The sequence below is a fragment of the Dendrobates tinctorius genome, unplaced genomic scaffold (assembly GCF_039654945.1).
Source record: "Dendrobates tinctorius isolate UK_male_01 unplaced genomic scaffold, ASM3965494v1 ptg000138l, whole genome shotgun sequence".
NCBI classification, from domain to species: Eukaryota; Metazoa; Chordata; class Amphibia; order Anura; family Dendrobatidae; genus Dendrobates; species Dendrobates tinctorius.
The window spans coordinates 16,648,986-16,667,658 of NW_027361806.1; the positions used below are offsets into that span (position 1 = coordinate 16,648,986).

Genomic DNA, 18,673 nt, shown 5'->3' on the forward strand with positions numbered 1-18,673 from the left:
CCCTTATAGCATCTTATAGTGGCAAAATGAGTTGCAGGTTCCATTTAATGACCAAGACAAATTTTTCAATTTTGACCATTGTCAATTTATGTAGTTACTAGATTATGGCCCGATGCTATCGCATCGGGAGGATGCGATAGCATCACACCTCTTGCCATGTTAACCCTCAACACACACACTCCTCAACACACACTCCTCTCACCTTTCACCATCTCCACTCACTCTTTCACTCCACATACGACCCCTTCTCTCACTCCGTCTCTAATACTCACTCCGTCATCGCCGCTGCTCCACGATCCCCGACATCTTCTTCCGCCGGCGCCATCCTGGATCCAGACGTTGTCCACACCAGCGACATGTTCTTGCGGCGACGCCATCTTGAGTATCGTGAAATCCCGCGATAGTCAAGATGGCGTCGCCGGAAGAACATGTCGCCGGCGTGGACGACGTCGGGATCCAAAATGGCGTCGACGAAATCTCGCGAGTTTTCGCCGACGCCATTTTGGATCCCGACGTCGTCCTCGCCGGCGACATGTTCTTGCGGCGACGCCATCTTGACTATCGCGGGATTTCGCCGATCCAAAATGGCGTCGCCGCAAGAACATGTCGCCGGCGTGGACGACGTCGGGATCCAAAATGGCGTCGGCGAAATCTCGCGAGTTTTCGCCGACGCCATTTTGGATCCCGACGTCGTCCTCGCCGGCGACATGTTCTTGCGGCTACGCCATCTTGACTATCGCGGGATTTCGCCGATCCAAAATGGCGTCGCCGCAAGAACATGTTGCCGGCGTGGAGGACGTCTGGATCCAGGATGGCGCCGGCGGAAGATGATGTCGGGGATCGTGGATCAGCGGCGATGACGGCGTGAGTATGAGAGACGGAGTGAGAGAAAGGGTCGTATGTGGAGTGAAAGAGTGAGTGGACGTGAGTGGAGATGGTGAAAGGTGAGTGGAGTGTGTGTGTTGAGGGTTAACATGGAAAGAGGTGTGCGGTGACGTCACCGGTTACAACTGGACGGAAGTTGTTACAACCGGAAGTTGCTTAGGGCATTTATTATTATAGATAACTCTGAAATGCTTCAACGTATGCCATTGATTCTGAGAATGTTTTTTGTGACATATTATACTTCATGATAATGGTAAAATTTCTTCAATATGACGTGTGTCTACAGTATTTGTGAAAAAAATTGAAAATTTGTCAAAAATGCAGAAAATTTTGCAATTTTCAAACTTTTAATTCTTTTGCCATTAAATCAGTGTTATGTCACACCAGATAGTTAATAAATATCATTTCCCGCATGTCTACTTTCCATCAGCATAATTTTTTAAACATAATATTCTTTTGTTAAGAAGTTGCAAGGGTTAATAGTTGACCAGCGATTTTTCATTTTCCAACAAAATTTACAAAACCATTTTTTTAGGGACCACAACTCATTTGAAGTGACTTTGAGGCAACTACCGTATATGACAGAAAGAATCCAAAATTGACACAATTCAAAAAATTGCACCCTTCTAGGTGCTCAACAAAACATTCAAGCAGTTTAAGGGTGTGTGCACACGCTGCGGATTCTGCTGCGGTTCCGCAGCGGATTTGGCCGCTGCGGATCCGCAGCAGTTTCTATCATAATATCCTATGGATATTAAAAACCGCAGTGCAGACGGTGCAGATTTTTCCGCGCGGTTTTCCTGCGGTTTCTAAACCGCAGAAAGAATTGACATGTCAATTCTTTCTGCGGATTCTGCTGCGGTTTGCCATCTCCTCCATTGTGGAGATGAAAAACCGCAGGGCAAAACCACAGGTAAAATTGCAGGTCTTTTGACCTGCAGATTTACCTGGGGATTTTACAAAATCCGCGTGGTCAAATCCGCACCCCAATCCGCAGCGTGTGCACATACCCTAACACTTAATTTGCTTCACAGGAACTGAAGCAATGTGGAAGGACAAAATTAAAATTAAATTTTTTTCACAAAGAGGAGATTTTTTGTGTACTCACCGTAAAATCTCTTTCTCTTAGCCTCTAATTGGGGGACACAGAACCATGGGTGTTATGCTGCTTTCCACTAGGAGGCGACACTATGCATAATCTGAAAAAGATTAACTATGGCTCCTCCTCTGCAGTATACACCCCTGGACGGCGTCCGCCTTCTCCAGTTTTGTGCAAAAGCATTAGGAGGAACGGAACAATAATAACATAACCATGCCTGTAAGAAGGCTACTATGTACGAGCTCAAAGAACAATATGAGAACTCAACCGTAACAACGGCCCGTAAGGGCAACAGGGTGGGAGCTGTGTCCCCCAATTAAAGGCTAAGAGAAAGAGATTTTACGGTGAGTACACAAAAATCTCCTTTACTCTGTCGCCTCATTGGGGGAAACAGAACCATGGGATGTCCCAAAGCAGTCCCTGGGTGGGAAGCAATGTACGAATATTGTGCTAGCAGGTCCCTAAACTTGGGGCACTGCCGCCTGCAAAACCCATCTACCCAGGCTCGCATCCGCTGAGGACTGGGTATGAACACTGTAGTGTTTCGTAAACGTGTGTAGGCTAGTCCAAGTGGCCGCCTTACACACTTGTTGTGCCGAAGCCTGGTGCCGAATGGCCCAGGAGGCCCCTACTGCCCGTGTACAGTGTGCCGTGATACCGGCCGGAAGAGGGGAACCGTTAAGTCGGTAGGCCTCATGTATGGTGGACTTGATCCACCTGGCAAGGGTAGCCTTGGAAGCCGGCAGTCCCTTGCGACCGCCTTCCGGAAGAATGAAGAGGGAATCAGACTTCCGGAAGGGGGCAGTCCTGGACAAGTAAATCCACAATGCTCTGACGAGGTCAAGCGTATGCAGAGCCTTCTTGACTCTATGAACCGGAACCGGGCAAAGGGATGGCAGTGAAATTTCCTCACTGAGGTGGAAGTTGGACACAACCTTCGGAAGGAAGGATGGTACTGTACAGAGAACCACCTTGTCCTGGTGAAAGGCTAGGAAAGGCCGTCTGCAGGAAAGTGCTGACAATTCCGACACTCTGCGTAACAAAGTGATTGCCACTAGAAAAAACACTTTCTGTGACAGAATGCAGAGTGGAACTTCTTTAAGGGGTTCGAAGGGTGGTGCCTGCAATGCTGTCAGGACCAGATTGAGGTCCCACATTTCCAGCAGACGTTTGTAGGGAGGAACCAATCGGGAAACTCCCTGGAGGAAAGTCCTTACTTGCGGTTTGGTAGCAATGCGCCTTTGAAAAAGGACTGAAAGCGCTGACACCTGACTCTTAAGCGAGCCTAGGGATAGCTTGGCGTCTGGGCCCGATTGAAGAAAACCTAGGACCTTCGGGAGGCAATAAGGGAGTGGGACTTGTCCATGAGATTCGCACCAGCAAAAGAAAGCTCTCCAGGTACGATAATAAATCTTGGCGGAGGCTGGCTTCCTTGCCCTGATCATGGTCGCAATGACTTCCGGTGAGAACTCTGCCTGGGTTAGAATCCAGGTTTCAAGGGCCATGCCGTCAAATTGAGAGCCCCTCAATTCTGATGGTAGAACGGACCATGAGACAGAAGGTCGTGACGGTTGGGTATTCTCTGATGTCAGCTGTGAGAGAGGGAAGTCATGGAACTGCAAGTATGCAATTTACATACATGTGGTTGTGTGCCAACTAGGCATGTATGTTCTCATTCACTGAAAATGAAATGAACGAGGCCGGACACGTCTAGTCACAATGTGGCCAGAAGTATACAAATTGCATACTTATGCTCAGATGACCATTCACTCTTGACACTGGCAAGAGAGAATCCTAAAAGTGTGCAGTGCATGCGCTGCTAAAATTCATAAAGTCTGCAGTCACCTAGAGCGACTGCGGACTTTCATCTCAGACTTGGACCAAACCCCTTAATTATAAAGAAGCCCTGTAGCATGCCAATCCTAACAGCATGTAATATACTCACTGTTAGGATTCAGCTATGCTAGCTGGTTCCAGTAGTCATCACATGGCCGCTTCACTCATATGCAATTTTCATACTTATGGTCACATTACAGCTAGCTTTTCTTACTGCTTTTCTCAGTTTTTCACTGAGCATTCAGAGAATTAGGAAGAGCAGCTCGTCGGCATGCGACCAAGTGTGCTTAGGGGGCCAAACTGAATTCTTGCCCTGGGTGAAAACACATAAAAGAATAAGAAAACTTAGGTCAGTACAAGATTGGATGTTTGATGCAAATCCATCAATCAAAGCAGGCATGAAAATTTGTGACAGTTATAGAAAGAAACTTACAAAAGAGAAAAATACTACATAGGCAGAACATTTGCAAGAACCTGGAACTTCAAACAAGGATGAGGAGTTTATAAATCCTGATTTAACAAGAGTTTTTGAATAAATCACTTTCTAACATCAAAGAATCACCTATTGCAAAAAAAAAGAATGCATTTTCCAGGTTATTGCAAAAGAAAATTAGACTAACCCAAGAACTAGTAGGTGAAACAGTAGAAGATGAAGGAAAAAATGACACTGACCCAGAGATCATTCTGCAGCTTAAAGAAAAACTTAAATTCACTCTCAGCAGAATTGAACAGTTCATGATACTAACTACATTACCAAAGAGTTGGACATGCAAAAGAATAGAAAATTAATTTAACATTAGTAATAGAATGGCTAGAAAAACGAAATCTCTAGTTATAGAAAAATCTTTCATATCTTGTCGTGATCCTAAGCCAGGCAAAGCATTAGATAAATCTATAGTGGAAAAAGTGAAAAATGTTAATAATAGTTATGAAGTGAGCCGAATTATGCCTTGCAGGAAAGATTGTGTGTCTATGCAAGTGAACAGTACGAAAACTCATGTCCAAAAGAGGCTAGCGCTTGCCAATTTGAAATAGACTATGATTTTTTCTTTTTTTGAAAAAAAAAAAAGGAATTCAACTCCTGCAAAAATAGGATTTTCAAAATTTGCTGACCTGCGATCTAAGAATTGTGTCCTAGCTGGTGGTAGTGGTGACACACAAAACAGCCAGCCATTACTGCCAACTCTGTAAATCTAGCATTTGTTGCCACCACTGCCACCCTGGACCTGGGTAGTACATCGAAAAAGCCATGATACACTCAGCTTGCTGCACAATGTCAGAAAGGAAGAGATTTGCAAAGATCCGATGGTGACGCCGCTTTAGCAAATCACCTTACTCAGAAAGGCGTAGTAACATGATTAATGGGATGATTATTCTGGGGAAATCAACACCCCAACGACAAGTCACCCACTATTTACAAGATTCTCAGCAGTTATAAAAATGAGTTTTGCCAGATGCATTAATCAATAAGACAATAAAATGGCCATTTTAGCAAGGGCATTATGATAATACAAATGGTTGGCTTAGGGAGGCATGTGGAAGTTGTTAGGTTCCTTTCATGAGAGCAGGATTTATATTTATCTATCCTGACTCCATCTTTGTTTCTTCATACATGGATCTCTTTCCTTGCAAGATGGAGTTTGAGCCAGTACGTGTGTTATGCGATAAGGTGTCCCTTAGGAATTTCTTTGCCTCATGGATTTAGAGAAGACATAACCACGAAACCTAAGGAGTAGACAATCACCTAAACTCTTCAGCTGGGTGTAAACAGTATTACCTTTAGCCAATGAGAAATATGCATGCTAATGCCAGCATATATTTAGAGATAAGCTGAGCCAATAATATTGCTACAATGAATGGCCAAGAAATGTCTGTATATATGATTGACTGATAATGTAATAAAGACAGATCTGCTTGAGGCTCAAAGTACCAGCGTAGCTCTTCCATTCACATATTTAAATTTTACAATTTAATTTGGAGCAGACACAACATCCCACATTATGTGGCGACGACACCTGTAAGTCCAAAGCCCTGGAAAATGGAATTTGGGTGTATGTGCTGACAAAGGTGTTGAATGTAATGCATGTAGACTAACATTATTGTCCGTAGCAGGATACAGCCGAAAATAATGTCCGACAGAGTATAATGACTCGGTCTGCTTCATTACAGTCAATGGCCCCGTTTGCGGATATGCCCAAATTCCATTTTACAGGGCTTTAGATGTAAGCGCCGACAGAGCCACTATCACTACACACAGCCCCAGACCAAAATAAAGTGCACTGATAATGACTAATAAAGAAAAACATCAATGTATTCACTGGTGCTTTAACCCCTTAACGACCAAGCCATTTTGTAGGTTAATGACCAGGCTTAATTTGGAAATCAGACCACTGTGACTTTATGTGCTTATAACTCTGGAACGGTTCAATGGATCCCGCTGATTCTGACAATGTTTTTTCGTGACATATTGTACTTCATGTTAATGGGAAAATTTCTTCGATATAACTTGTGTTTAATTTATGAAAAAACGGAAATATGGCGAAAATTTTTAAAATTTTGCAATTTTCAAAATGTTAATTTTTATGCCCTTAAATCAGAGAGGTAAGGTCACAGAAATAGTTAATAAATAACAATTCCCACTTGTCTACTTTACATCAGCACAATTTTGGAACCAACATTTTTTTTTGTTTGGAAGTTATAAGGGTTAAAAGTTGACCAGCAATTTCTAATTTTTCCAACAAAATTTACAAAACCATTTTTTTTTAGGGACCACCTCACATTTGAAGTCACTTTGAGGGGTCAATATGACAGAAAATACCCAAAAGTGACACCATTCTAAAAACTGCACCCCTCAAGGTGGAAGGAAAAAATTAACATTTAACTTTTTTCCCACAAAATTTTTCTTTGGACACAATTTTTTTTATTTTGTCAAGGGTTTCATGAGAAAATGAATCACAATATTTGTTGTGCAATTTCTCCCGGGTACACAGATACCCCATGTGTGGAGGAAGACTGATCTTTATGTGCACTGCAGTGGTCAGAAGGGAAGGAGCATCATTTGAGATTTTGAATGTCAAATTGGCTGGACTCAAGAGCGGACGCCATGTTGTGTTTGGAGAGGCCCTGATGTACCTGAACAGTGGAAACCCCCATAAGTGACCCCATTTTGGAAACTAGACCCCCCAAAAGAACTTATCTAAATGTGTGTTGAGCACTTTGAACTCCCAAGGGCTTCACAGAAGGTTATAACGTAGAGCCGTAAAATTAAAAAAAATCATATTTTTTCCACAAAAATGATCTTTTAATCCCCAATTTTTATTTTCCCAAGGGTAACAGGACCCCAAAAGTTATTGTGCAATTTGTCCTGAGTACGCAGATACCCCATATGTGGGGGTAAACCACTGTGTGGGTGCATGGCAGAGCTCAGAAGGGAAGGAGCGCCGTTTGACTTTTTCAACTCAAAATTGGCTGGAATTCAGATCGGACGCCATGTCACGTTTGGAGAGACCCTGATGTGCCTAAACAGTGGAAACTCCCCCACAAGTGACATCATTTTGGAAGCTAGACCCCCCAAGGAGCTTATCTAGATGTGTGGTGAGCACTTTGAACCCCCAAGTGCTTCACAGAAGTTTATAAAGTAGAGCCGTGAAAATAGAATAATCATTTTTATTCCACAAAAATGATCTTTTTGCCCCCAAATTTTGATTTTCACAAGGCTAACAGGAGAAATAGGACCCCAAAAGTTGTTGTGCAATTTCTTCTGAGTACGCCGATAACCCATATGTGGGGTGGAACCGCTGTTTGGGCGCATGGCAGAACTCAGAAGGAAAGGAGCACCGTTTTGGAATGTAGACTTCGATGGAACGGTCTGCGGGCGTCATGTTGCTTTTGCAGAGCCCCGATGTGCCTAAACAGTGGAAACCCCCCACAAGTGACCCCATTTTGTAAACTAGACCCCCCCCCCCAAGGAGCTTATCTAGATGTGTGGTGAGCACTTTGAACCCCCAAATGCTTCACAGAAGTTTATAAAGTAGAGCCGTGAAAATAGAATAATCATTTTTTTCCACAAAAATGATCTTTTTGCCCCCACATTTTTATTTACACAAGGGTAACAGGAGACATTAGACCCCAAAAGTTGTTGTGCAATTTGTCCTGCGTACTCTGACACCACATATGTGGAGGGGAACCACTGTGATTGCGTTACTGCGATCCTTGGGAGGCAGAATGCACAAAGCCACAAAAGGTGAAGAATTGGGAGTTTTTTATGCCATTCCTCGTGCGGTATTAGTGATTAGGCGACTTTATTGTTCGGGTCGGTGCGATTACAGCGATACCAGATTTATATCCTTTTTTCGTGTTTAGGTTCTGTTACACACTAAAAGACGCTTTTTTTTTTTGGAAGAAATTTTTTGCATCGCCGTATTTTGAGAGCTATAATTTTTCCGTATTAAGGCCGACAGAGTCATGTGCGGGCTTGTTTTTTGCGGGACAAGCTGACGTTTTTATTGGTACTATTTTCGGGCACATAACGTTTTTTGATAGCTTTCTATTCAGATTTTTGTGGAGGCAGAATGAACAAAGACTAAAAAATTAAGAAATTGTTTTTTTTTCCTCCGTTCTGCGTGTGGTAAAATTAGTATGGCAGCTTTATTCTTCGGGTCACTACGATTACAGCGATACCTCATATATATCTTTTTTTATGTTTTGGTGTTTTTTTACACAATAAAAACTTTTATAGAAAAAATAATTATTTTTGCATCACTTTATTCTGTGAGCTATAACTTTTTTATTTTTCCGCTGATGGAGCTGTATGGTGGCTCGTTTTTTGTGGGACAAGATGACGTTTTCAGCGGTACCATGTTTATTTATAGCCGTCTTTTTGATCGCGTGTTATTACACTTTTTCCAAGCGGTATGATGATAGCGCTTGGAAAAAGTATAATGTTCTACTTTTTTGTTTTTATGGCGTTCACTGAAGGGGTTAACTAGGGTGACGCTTTTATAGATGGGATTTTTATGGACGCGGAGATGCCAAACGTGTATTTTTTTTTCTTAACATAAAAATTTGTATTTTTAGGGGATTTTTTTAAATTATTTGTTTAAAAAATGTTTGTTTTTTTACCTTGTCCCTTCATGGGACTTTCACTTTAGGTATAATACATTACAATGCTCCAGCATTGTAATGCATTATACTTATGCTGAAAGCTGCTGACACTATACTATGAGCATGGTCTGAAGAGCTTTCCGTAGATGGATGACCCAGGAGGTTGTCATGACACCTCCGGGTCATCATGGCACAGGTCGGGCCCCGCGATATAATCGCGGGGACGCCGACCTGAGGCAGAGGGAGCCCCTACCCTCTGCCTCCCCCATCTGAACGCTGCGATCGCACTTGATCACAGCACTCAGGGGGGTAACAGCGGGGGGGCAGCGGGGACGTCACTCCCAGCTGTCAGTGCAGAAGCTCAGCCACTGCAACGCTGAGCTCCTGCACTGAGATCAGGCAGGAGATGCTGACATTTCAGCCTCTCCTGCTCAATCGCTGCTGTGTTTGGTCGGTCAGATTGACTGACCAATCACAGCGCTTGTGGTGCAGGAACCGACTGCAAGGGTCCCTGCCCCCCTTGCCGTGCCTGTCAGCTGTCAAAGACAGCTGTCGGCACTGAACTGTCACTGCATGTTGACACGTAGTGACGGTTCAAAGGCATGGCGTGCACAGTCCGTCCTGGTGCGGGAAGTTACCTCCTGCTATGACGGACTGTGCACATCCATAGACATTAAGGGGTTAAAACAGATCAGAGGAAATAAAAATAAAGTAATACTAGCTTGGCCCGTGCAAAACTTTCAGACATTGGTCGTCGACGGCGCAGGCAATTTCAGAAAAGGCAAGGTGGTCAAATGTAAATGTATTTCATGAGCTGATGAACACAGACAGGTATTTATATATGTAGATTGGTTATACAATAAAGTGTTTTGGTAAGTAGAGGCCAAAAAATGTTTTCCGGTTGAGGTGCCACCTGCAGGTCATTGTGTCTTTCTGCGCTGAGCTCCTGCACTGAGATCGGGCAGGAGATGCTGACATTTCAGCCTCTCCTGCTCAATCGCTGCTGTGTTTGGTCGGTCAGACTGACTGACCAATCACAGCGCTCGGGGTGCATAGACATTAAGGGGTTAAAACAGATTGGAGGAAATAAAAATAAAGTAATACTAGCTTAGCCTGTGCAAAATTTTCACACACTGGTCATCGGCGGCGCAGGCAATTTCAGAAAAGGCAAGCTGGTCAAATGTAAATGTATTTCATGAGCTTATGAACACAGACAGGTATTTATATATGTAGATTGGTTATACAATAAATTGCTTTGGTAAGTAGAGGCCAAAAAATGTTTTCCGGTTGAGGTGCCACCTGCAGGTCATTGTGTCTTTCTGCAGGTTTATGAAAATGAATTTTTAAACTGGATTTAGTGATAAAATCGTTTATGTGTGGTTTGTTTGGCTGTTTTGTTGCTGAAGGTAGCAAGTTTACCTTTCAAATGGTGCAATATGTGTGTGTGTGAAGTGAAAAAGCAGTGCATGTTTACAAATGTGTCGGTAGTGTGTTTTGGGGTACTGTGGTGCCACATGCAGGTCATATTTCCTTACTGCACGTTTATGAAAATTAATGTTTAAACTGTATTTTATGATCAAATCGTGGATGTGTGGTTTGTTTTGCTATTTTCTTGCTGAAGGGGGCAAGTTACCTTTCAAATGGTGTATCATTTGTGTGTGTGGGTGCGGTATGAACGGGGATACAAAGGAATCACCGAAAAACAGTGTTTAGAAATAATAGAATAGATATTCCCCTGGGAATTTTCCTTAAAAGCTGTTTGCCAACCCCTAATAGTCTCAGTGCAGGAATACAATCTGCTGAGAATTACCATTATTAAATTATTAATAATTGTAATGTGTCAGCACAGGGTGGCGTTTTCGTTACATGCTCTGAAGATAGTGGGAAGTCAAACTTGGCATGTATACATGACATCAGTTCTATTTTCAGATACAGAAAAAAATAGAGCCAAAAAAAAAAAAGATGGAAAAAAACTAGAGTAAAAAAAATGACATCTGGATTGAGGGAATGAATCATCAAATGAGGATCACGATGCAAGTTCTCCCAGTAATGACTGTGCAATGTGAGGAGAATCTACAGCATAATGTACGATTACTAATCCTTCAAATACACATTGTATACAATATATTTAATACACACGACTTAGCTCATTTAGTCTCTATTAGTTGAGTTGGTGTACTGGGACACCGAGGACAACAAAGCACTTTTTTTGTGTAAATCTAGCACTCTACACCGGTTGAAATGGGCCACTCAGAACTCAGATAATAATAATAATAATCTTTATTTATATAGCGCCAACATATTCCGCAGCGCTTTACAGTTTAACAGTTTCAAAACACAAGTCATAATTAACAATGATAACAATACGATTTAGCGAATCCTGCTTTGATTTAGCGAATCCTGCTTTGAGCAGGGGGTTGGACCAGATGGCCCAGGAGGTCCCTTCCAACTCTACGATTCTATGATTCTATGATTCTATGATTCAATACAATAATTAAAGCAAAATTAGACAACCCTGCTTGTGAGAGCTTACAATCTACAATGAGGTGGGGGAGATACAGAGTACAGGTGTTAATTTACAATGATGGTCCAGCCATCTTGAGGGAGTGGGTTATAGATGGGTATAGTGAATAGGCTACACATGCACACTTACACATAGAATGACTTTGATTAGTGAACGTGATAGGCCGCTCTGAACAAATGTGTTTTGAGGGAGCGCCTAAAACTATGCAAATCGTGCATAGTCCTAATTTCTTGGGGTAGAGCATTCCAGAGGATTGGCACAGCGCGGGTGAAGTCTTGGAGTTGGAAGTGGGAGGTACGGATTAGTGCGGAGGTTAGTCGAAAGTGTTTACAGAGCGCAGTGGTCGGTTAGGCCGATAGACAGAAATGAGGGAGGAGATGAAGGGGGGGGTGCTGCACTGTGGAGAGCTTTGTGGGTGAGAACAAGTACTTTGAATTGTATCCTATAATGAATGGGCAGCCAATGTACCGATTGGCGAATAGCGGACGCGTCCGAGTACCGATTAGCCAGATGGATGACCCTGGTTGCTGCATTAAGTATGGACTGGAGAAGGGAAAGTCGAGTAACTGGGAGACCAAATAATAGAGCTTTGCAGTAGTCCAGGTAGGAGTGGATCAAGGTGACAGTAAGGGTTTTTGTTGTTTCCATGGTGAGAAAAGGGCGGATCCTAGAGATGTTCTTTAGGTGTTGTGACGACTCCTGGAGTGGACCTTCTGGGTCGTGACACCAACCCTCCCAGGGCGAGCTGACCTAGTGAAGACCACCCCCTATACAGGGAGTGTCAGGGGCAAGCCCCAGGGGGTGAGGCACCACGGCTGCTGGCATCAGGCGGCCGGCTCACAGGAGACACGAGTGGGTGAGTGTGTCTGCAGGAACGTGTAAAGCGTGGACACGGGAACACGTGGTATACAGAGACTTCGTTCGTCCGGGTGTGAGTGAAGCAGGATGCGTGCAAGGCGCACGTCAGAGCACTGAGTCAGGCAGCAGGTGTGCCAGGAGGTGTAACAGAGTACAGAAGCAGGGTGTGTGCCAGAGGGCACAACTGAGCATAAGACAGAGCGCAGGATTGGTGCATGTGCCCGGAGGCACAACCGAGTAAGAGACTGAGTACAGGATCAGAGCATGTGCCAGGAGGCACAACTGAGTATAAGACAGAGCACGGAATCAGAGTGTGTGCCAGGAGGCACAACTGAGTATAAGACAGAGCACGGAATCAGAGTGTGTGCCAGGAGGCACAACTGAGGATGAGACAGAGTACAGGGTAAGATCGTGTGCCAGGAGGCACAACCGAGTATGAGACAGAGTACAGGGTCAGAGCATGTGCCAGGTGGCACAACCGAGTACGAGACAGAGCACAGGGTCAGAGCGTGTGCCAGGAGGCACAACCAAGTACAAAGCAGAGGACCTGAATACAGCGCACAGCCAGGCAGGGACACGGCAGACCAAGCCAGGAAGCACAACAATAATCAGGCACCTCCCCTAGGGGGAGGTCGTCTGATATAGCACATGACTACTACTGGTTCCAGGTCAGGACCTAGCCAGAAAGCACATGACCACTACAGGTTCCGGGTCAGGTCCTCCATTACCATAGAGAGGACCGAGCCCTATACAGCACTGACAGGAGCGCGCAAGTGCAAACGTGACATGTAGGAGACCCGGGGATGAGAGCTGCGCATGCGCACCCGACGAGACCCCCGGAGTGACCGCGGCTCCGTAACAGATGACGTCGGGACCGAGGTCCCGCCCCCAGGTGAGCACGGCGTGACAGGTGTAAGTGGCAAGAGAGGGCAAGAGTTTGTATATGGGATGTGAAGAAGAGATTGGTGTCAAACATAATACCCAGACAGTGCGCCTGCTGCTGGGGGGTTATTATGGTGCCACCCACGGAGAGGGAAATGTCAGGTTTAGGGAGGTTAGTAGACGGCGGGAGCAGAAGCTCAGTATTGGAGAGGTTGAGTTTCAGATAGAGGGCGGACATGATGTTGCAGACTGTGGACAGGCTCTGTAGTACAGCAGGGGGTGAGGTCAGGGAATGATGTATATAGTTGTGTGTCAGCAGCATAAAGATGGTACTGAAAGCCAAATCTGCTGATGGTCTGACCAATTGGGGCTGTGTAGAGAGAGAAGGGGGCCAAGGACTGAGCCCTGAGGTACCCCAACAGTGAGAGGAAGAGGAGATGAAGTGGAGCCAGCGAACAAAAACACTGAAGGAGCGGTCAGAAAGATAGGAAGAGAACCAGGAGAAAGCAGTGTTCTTAATGCCTAGTGACTGGAGCCTAGAGAGTAGGAGATGATGGTCAACAGTGTCGAAAGCTGCAGAAAGGTCGAGAAGAATGAGCAGAGAGTGGTCACCGTTACCATAGAAGGAGCCCATGGGATCGTCAGGATGTGAAGAGTGTTTATGTAGAAGAATGGGCCAAAATCAGATCTGAGCCATGCCTGCGACTAGTTTCTCCATACAGGAGGCATCTTGAAGCTTCATCACCAACAAAGGCGCGTGTTTGAAGTATTAATTATATTTCAGTAAGCGTTTTCTGTATTATTTCCCTGTGTAAATTCTCATTATTTTATTGACATCTATGGATGATTTATTTGCATGTGTGGCTTGGATGGGTTATTACCGACATCTGGTCAGAATTTCATGTCAATAGCATCTTTAGAAATATATTTACTTTGAAAATTGGTGATGTGTTCAATACTTATTTCACCCGCTGTATAAGCGAATAGAGCAGAGCTAAAGTAGCATGTGCAACCAGTGGTCAGGGGAGGCGTTGCAGACTTTCTTTACAGTGGACAGGTGCAATTTTGGGAAACTGACATTTTCCGGTCACACTTGCCCTTGTCATGGACCCCCCTCACCCAAACACTTGTTTACGGATCTTATATTTTTATTATGAGTTCTCCACTACTAATGCATCCTATTAACCCTCTGCAGCCTTGATCATACAGATCACATAGCACCCTTATTACTACATTTCCCCTGATTTTCTCACCTTTTTAGCCATTGTAAAATGCATTTTCTGCAGAAGATCTGCCCGCAGGAGATCATGACGGGGCACCTGAGCACACCATGGCAGATGGAGCACAGTAGATCGTCATCTGGATCTTCTGTAAATATATCTAGATCGTATCCACTTCCCTGAAAATTTGGAAGCACCAGAGGCATTAGGTCATTAATAAAAGGTCAGCAGCACTGGGAAGCCATGGACTACATCAGAGCCACCCCATGCCCTGGTTCACAGGAACCTTACAACTATGATCATGACCTGGGTTGCCCCCACAAAAGCCCACGTACCCACTGGAGACCTTAAATGTCCCACTGGCACACGTCACTCTAGTACATACCATTGTGGTACATATGTACGCTCCACTGCCCCAGGGAATCTGTCATATTACACTTTCCACCGTCCCGTCCCAGCACAGCCATCCACCACTCAGTACTTTCCAGATCCAGGTCACATTCATCACCCCGTTCACATGCGGCTGGCTGATCCCCCCGTCACATTCACCATACGTCCACGTCAGCATTTATTCCGGACACGGACCACTATTGGTTCTGCAGATCAATGGGCAAATCACTTCCTAGTTGTGTAGTGTTATCAGCCTGAAAAATACTGCACAATGCAGGACAGGAGTCTACGTGCACCCATTGTTCTGTACCAAGGTAGAAATTGTCAGGAGTCACAAAATGAGGCAAAAAGTTCTGTACATAAAGTACAACTTTATTGAAAATTAAACAATAAAGCAATACGACAAGTAACGAAACCTACTGTAAAAATTCATACATGCGATTAGGAACTGCAAAAGGGAGAGGAATGGCAAAATGTCAACTATATTTTAGGTCCATTGAATAATATGAGACATTACAGATAACGGACTCTGGGTGTAGTGGGAAATAAGACCACCTTTCCAGGATCAGAAAATATCAGCTCTTATATTACATTAGTTCCCCTCGTGATGCAGAAACCGCTAATCCTTAGAGGCCAATATGTTCTTTCTGACACCGCTCGCTGACACCATCCATTATGCTGGCAGCTGCCTGTAGGACGTCCATGTACCACCTGCCAGCCATTACCCGTACCTGGCAGGCACCGGTCACAACAGCTAGTGTGGCATTGAGCGGTGATAGAAAAACCCTTTAAGCCCCGGGCTACTGTGATTTCGGCCATGACAGGTTTGCCGCTGTGCCATTAAATTGGGACAACTTTAGCTCCTAGCTTTTGGGACTTGGGAGCCAAATTAATAGTATTGTCACTACACTAGTCGTTTTATACAGAATTTGAGGGGACAGTTTAACCATTATGTGAATTTTCTGACCCGATGATCAAGATCTCACAATTTGGTCTTGGTCATTTGCGCAGATGCTTTTGCTTGATCAATTGTCTTGCTCGCATCACGCTTAAGATCGGACTGGTCCCTTACTGCCCTACCCTATACACACTCCTCAACATACAAATTGCAACGGCAAGAAGTACAAGTTGTGGAATTAAGGAACTCATAGGATGGAGACAAGATAATGATCTGGAAATGGTGAAAAACTGAAAACAAAACATCGGGATTATTCAGTCTGGAATATGAGCACCACATACAGAAATCCCGGCACTGAGGTTATTAATGGTCGTCTGAGGAAGGATTTGCCACGCCTTTAAAGTACTTTGGCAAATCATCAAGATCCCCTGCTGGCAGCTCCATGTTATCACCGATGAATGACATCCCCGATGGGAGACAAGTCCGGAGACGCTGCAGCCATGGGAGCAGGTTTAGGCCACGGAAGCTGCTCACTGTAGCTTGAGCAACATGAGGCATGGCGTGGAAAACCAGCTCCAGGGACATAAATGGCCATACCACTGGTTCTACCACCCAGAGAGGTTAGTGTACCTGGAATTTAGACTAAGGCGTTCCAGTTACTGTACATTATTGCACCCCACAGCATAATCCCCAGAGTGGGACCTCATAAAGGTCTCTTCTTGGTTTGCTGTAAATTAGTCTGGAGACCATGTGGGCAACACCATGAAGAAGAAGGTCACTGACTATAACTACTGAGAGTAAACCTATATATTAATGCTACTGAGCCAAGTAAGCACCTTAAAATTTGTATATAAACGCTGAAAAAACACAATGTGTGAACATTATTATTATTATTTATTTATTTATATAGCACCATTGGTTCCATGGTGCTGTACATGAGAAGGGGTTACATAATGATTACAGATATCACTTACAGCAAACAAACAAACAAACTAACAATCACAGACTGATATAGAGGGGAGAGAGGACCCTGCCCTTTCGGGCTTACATGCTACAGGATGGTGGGGAAGGAGACAGTAGGTTGGGGGGTTACAGCAGTTCCAGTGATGGTGAGGCGGTAGCTCCAGTAGTGGTGAGGAGGCAGCGGGGATCACTGCAGGCTTTCCTGAAGAGGTGGGTTTTTAAGGTTCCATCTGAAGGATCCGAGTGTGGTTGATAGCTGGACGTGTTGGGGCAGGGAATTCCAGAGGATGGGGGCTATTTGGGAGAAGTCTTGGAGGCGGTTGGGTGAGGAGCGAATAAAGCTGGAGTCACACATAGCGACTTACCAGCGATCCCGACAATGATATCAGCGTGTCAGGATCGCTGGTAAGTAGCTATGTGATCGCTGGTGAGCTGTCACACAGACAGCTTCACCAGCGATCAGCACCAGCGACGCCGAGCGCGCGGCATCGCTGTGTTCGTTAGTTACCAGCGCGCTGATGCAGGGAGCTGGTAACTAACATACACATCGGGTATCCAAGGGACGTGCGTCCCTTAGATACCCGATGTGTACATTATTTACCAGCTCCCTGCAGCAGCGCGCTGGTAACTAACGAACACATCGGGTATCTAAGGGACGCGAGTCCCATCCCAGGCTGGTAGAAGGGGGTGTCCACAGCGGTGCAGAGATCTTAATCTGCGCATGCGCTGCCTTATTTTCCCCAGAGTCCACAGCATTGAAACCATGGAAGTACAAAGGCTCCAGGCTTTCACAAACCCCTCTCTTCCAGCCTGGGACTTGCATAATAGCACCTCTGAACACCCCCTTCTCTTAGTCCAATGCCTGCAGAATCACCCAACTCCTGCAACCGCCCTTCCTGGTAAGCTACTTTGATGAAATAGTATGAAATAGTAGAATCCAGCGTTCCAAATGTAGATAAAACTTTAATTTATTGTTCCATCATAAAAGCATCACAGTGTATTAAGACAGGATACAGACAAGCAAAATTTCTGGCACGATTCATGTATAATCATACACATTATATTCAGGAGTGTGCGTGAACTCTGATGACAACTTTAGGCTTCTGGACAAAAGACTAGCCTGTGAGGTCTAGACATGCTGTAAATATTGAGCAGAAAAAGACCAGTACTGTGGCCAAAAGCCAGAGGCTACAGGAGGAGGATCAGTGGCCATGCTCCTTATATTAGCAGTCATCCTGAACATGTCACCCAGGCCTTAGAAGCAAACCTCCACGAGGATAAAGGTCATCCCACCAACACTCTTGGTGAACAGTTCCCCACTAGAGATGTCACTCAGCCACAAGAGAAGGGAACCTGTGATATCACCAGAAGCAAGAGCACAGATTTACAGTAACTAATTTACAGGTTGCTTACATGCAGCACTTATTAAAATTAGCTCCCTCTGGTGGCAAAGATAGGAAATATGAATTCATCTATTGACATATCAACTGGCCCCCCAAGGAAGCCCATCATGCGAAACATGCGTCAGGGCTATGGCATACACAGTCCATCACATGTTCTCTCTCGCACATGGGTAAGTGTTAGTCTTCTCACTGCACTATGAGCGACAACTTATGCCTAGGAGAACGCAGATGTATATTTATGTTACAAACTATCTTCTTACATGTAATCTCTGTACCCTTGGCTGTCACATGAAGGTATCTCTTTGAGACACATGTGGTCACTGAATTGTGCTCTGTGCTGCTATATATTGCGATGAGATTTTTGTGATGGTATGTGTTGCCTGGTTCTTCCCCCTTTATACCCACCTTGTATTGTCTTATGGGTTTACACCCTTAACTTTTATGTAAGTTTTCAATAATAAATCTATATATACTACTGATGTTACTGTTCTCATCTCACTTAATTGCTCAGGGTACATTGCTTCATTTCAGCTTTATGTAGGACTATATGACATCATATCAATGTTATAAATTATCTATAAGGGTAAAGCAAGATACACAGATTATATGTTC

General features: G+C 44.5%; 1 long non-coding RNA gene across 3 annotated transcripts in view; it reads right to left on the bottom strand.

Annotated features, from left to right (window-relative positions):
* LOC141048758 (uncharacterized) overlaps window positions 1–18,673 on the bottom strand; it is a 209,132-nt gene that overhangs the window by 152,607 nt on the left and 37,852 nt on the right. The window contains exon 4 of one of the 3 annotated variants that reach the window (XR_012220133.1): window positions 17,523–18,011. The exons of the other annotated variants lie outside the window; for them this stretch is intronic. This is a non-coding gene — a long non-coding RNA (uncharacterized lncRNA). Of the gene's footprint in view, window positions 1–17,522; window positions 18,012–18,673 lie in introns of those variants that run through there. 3 annotated transcript variants of the gene reach the window in all.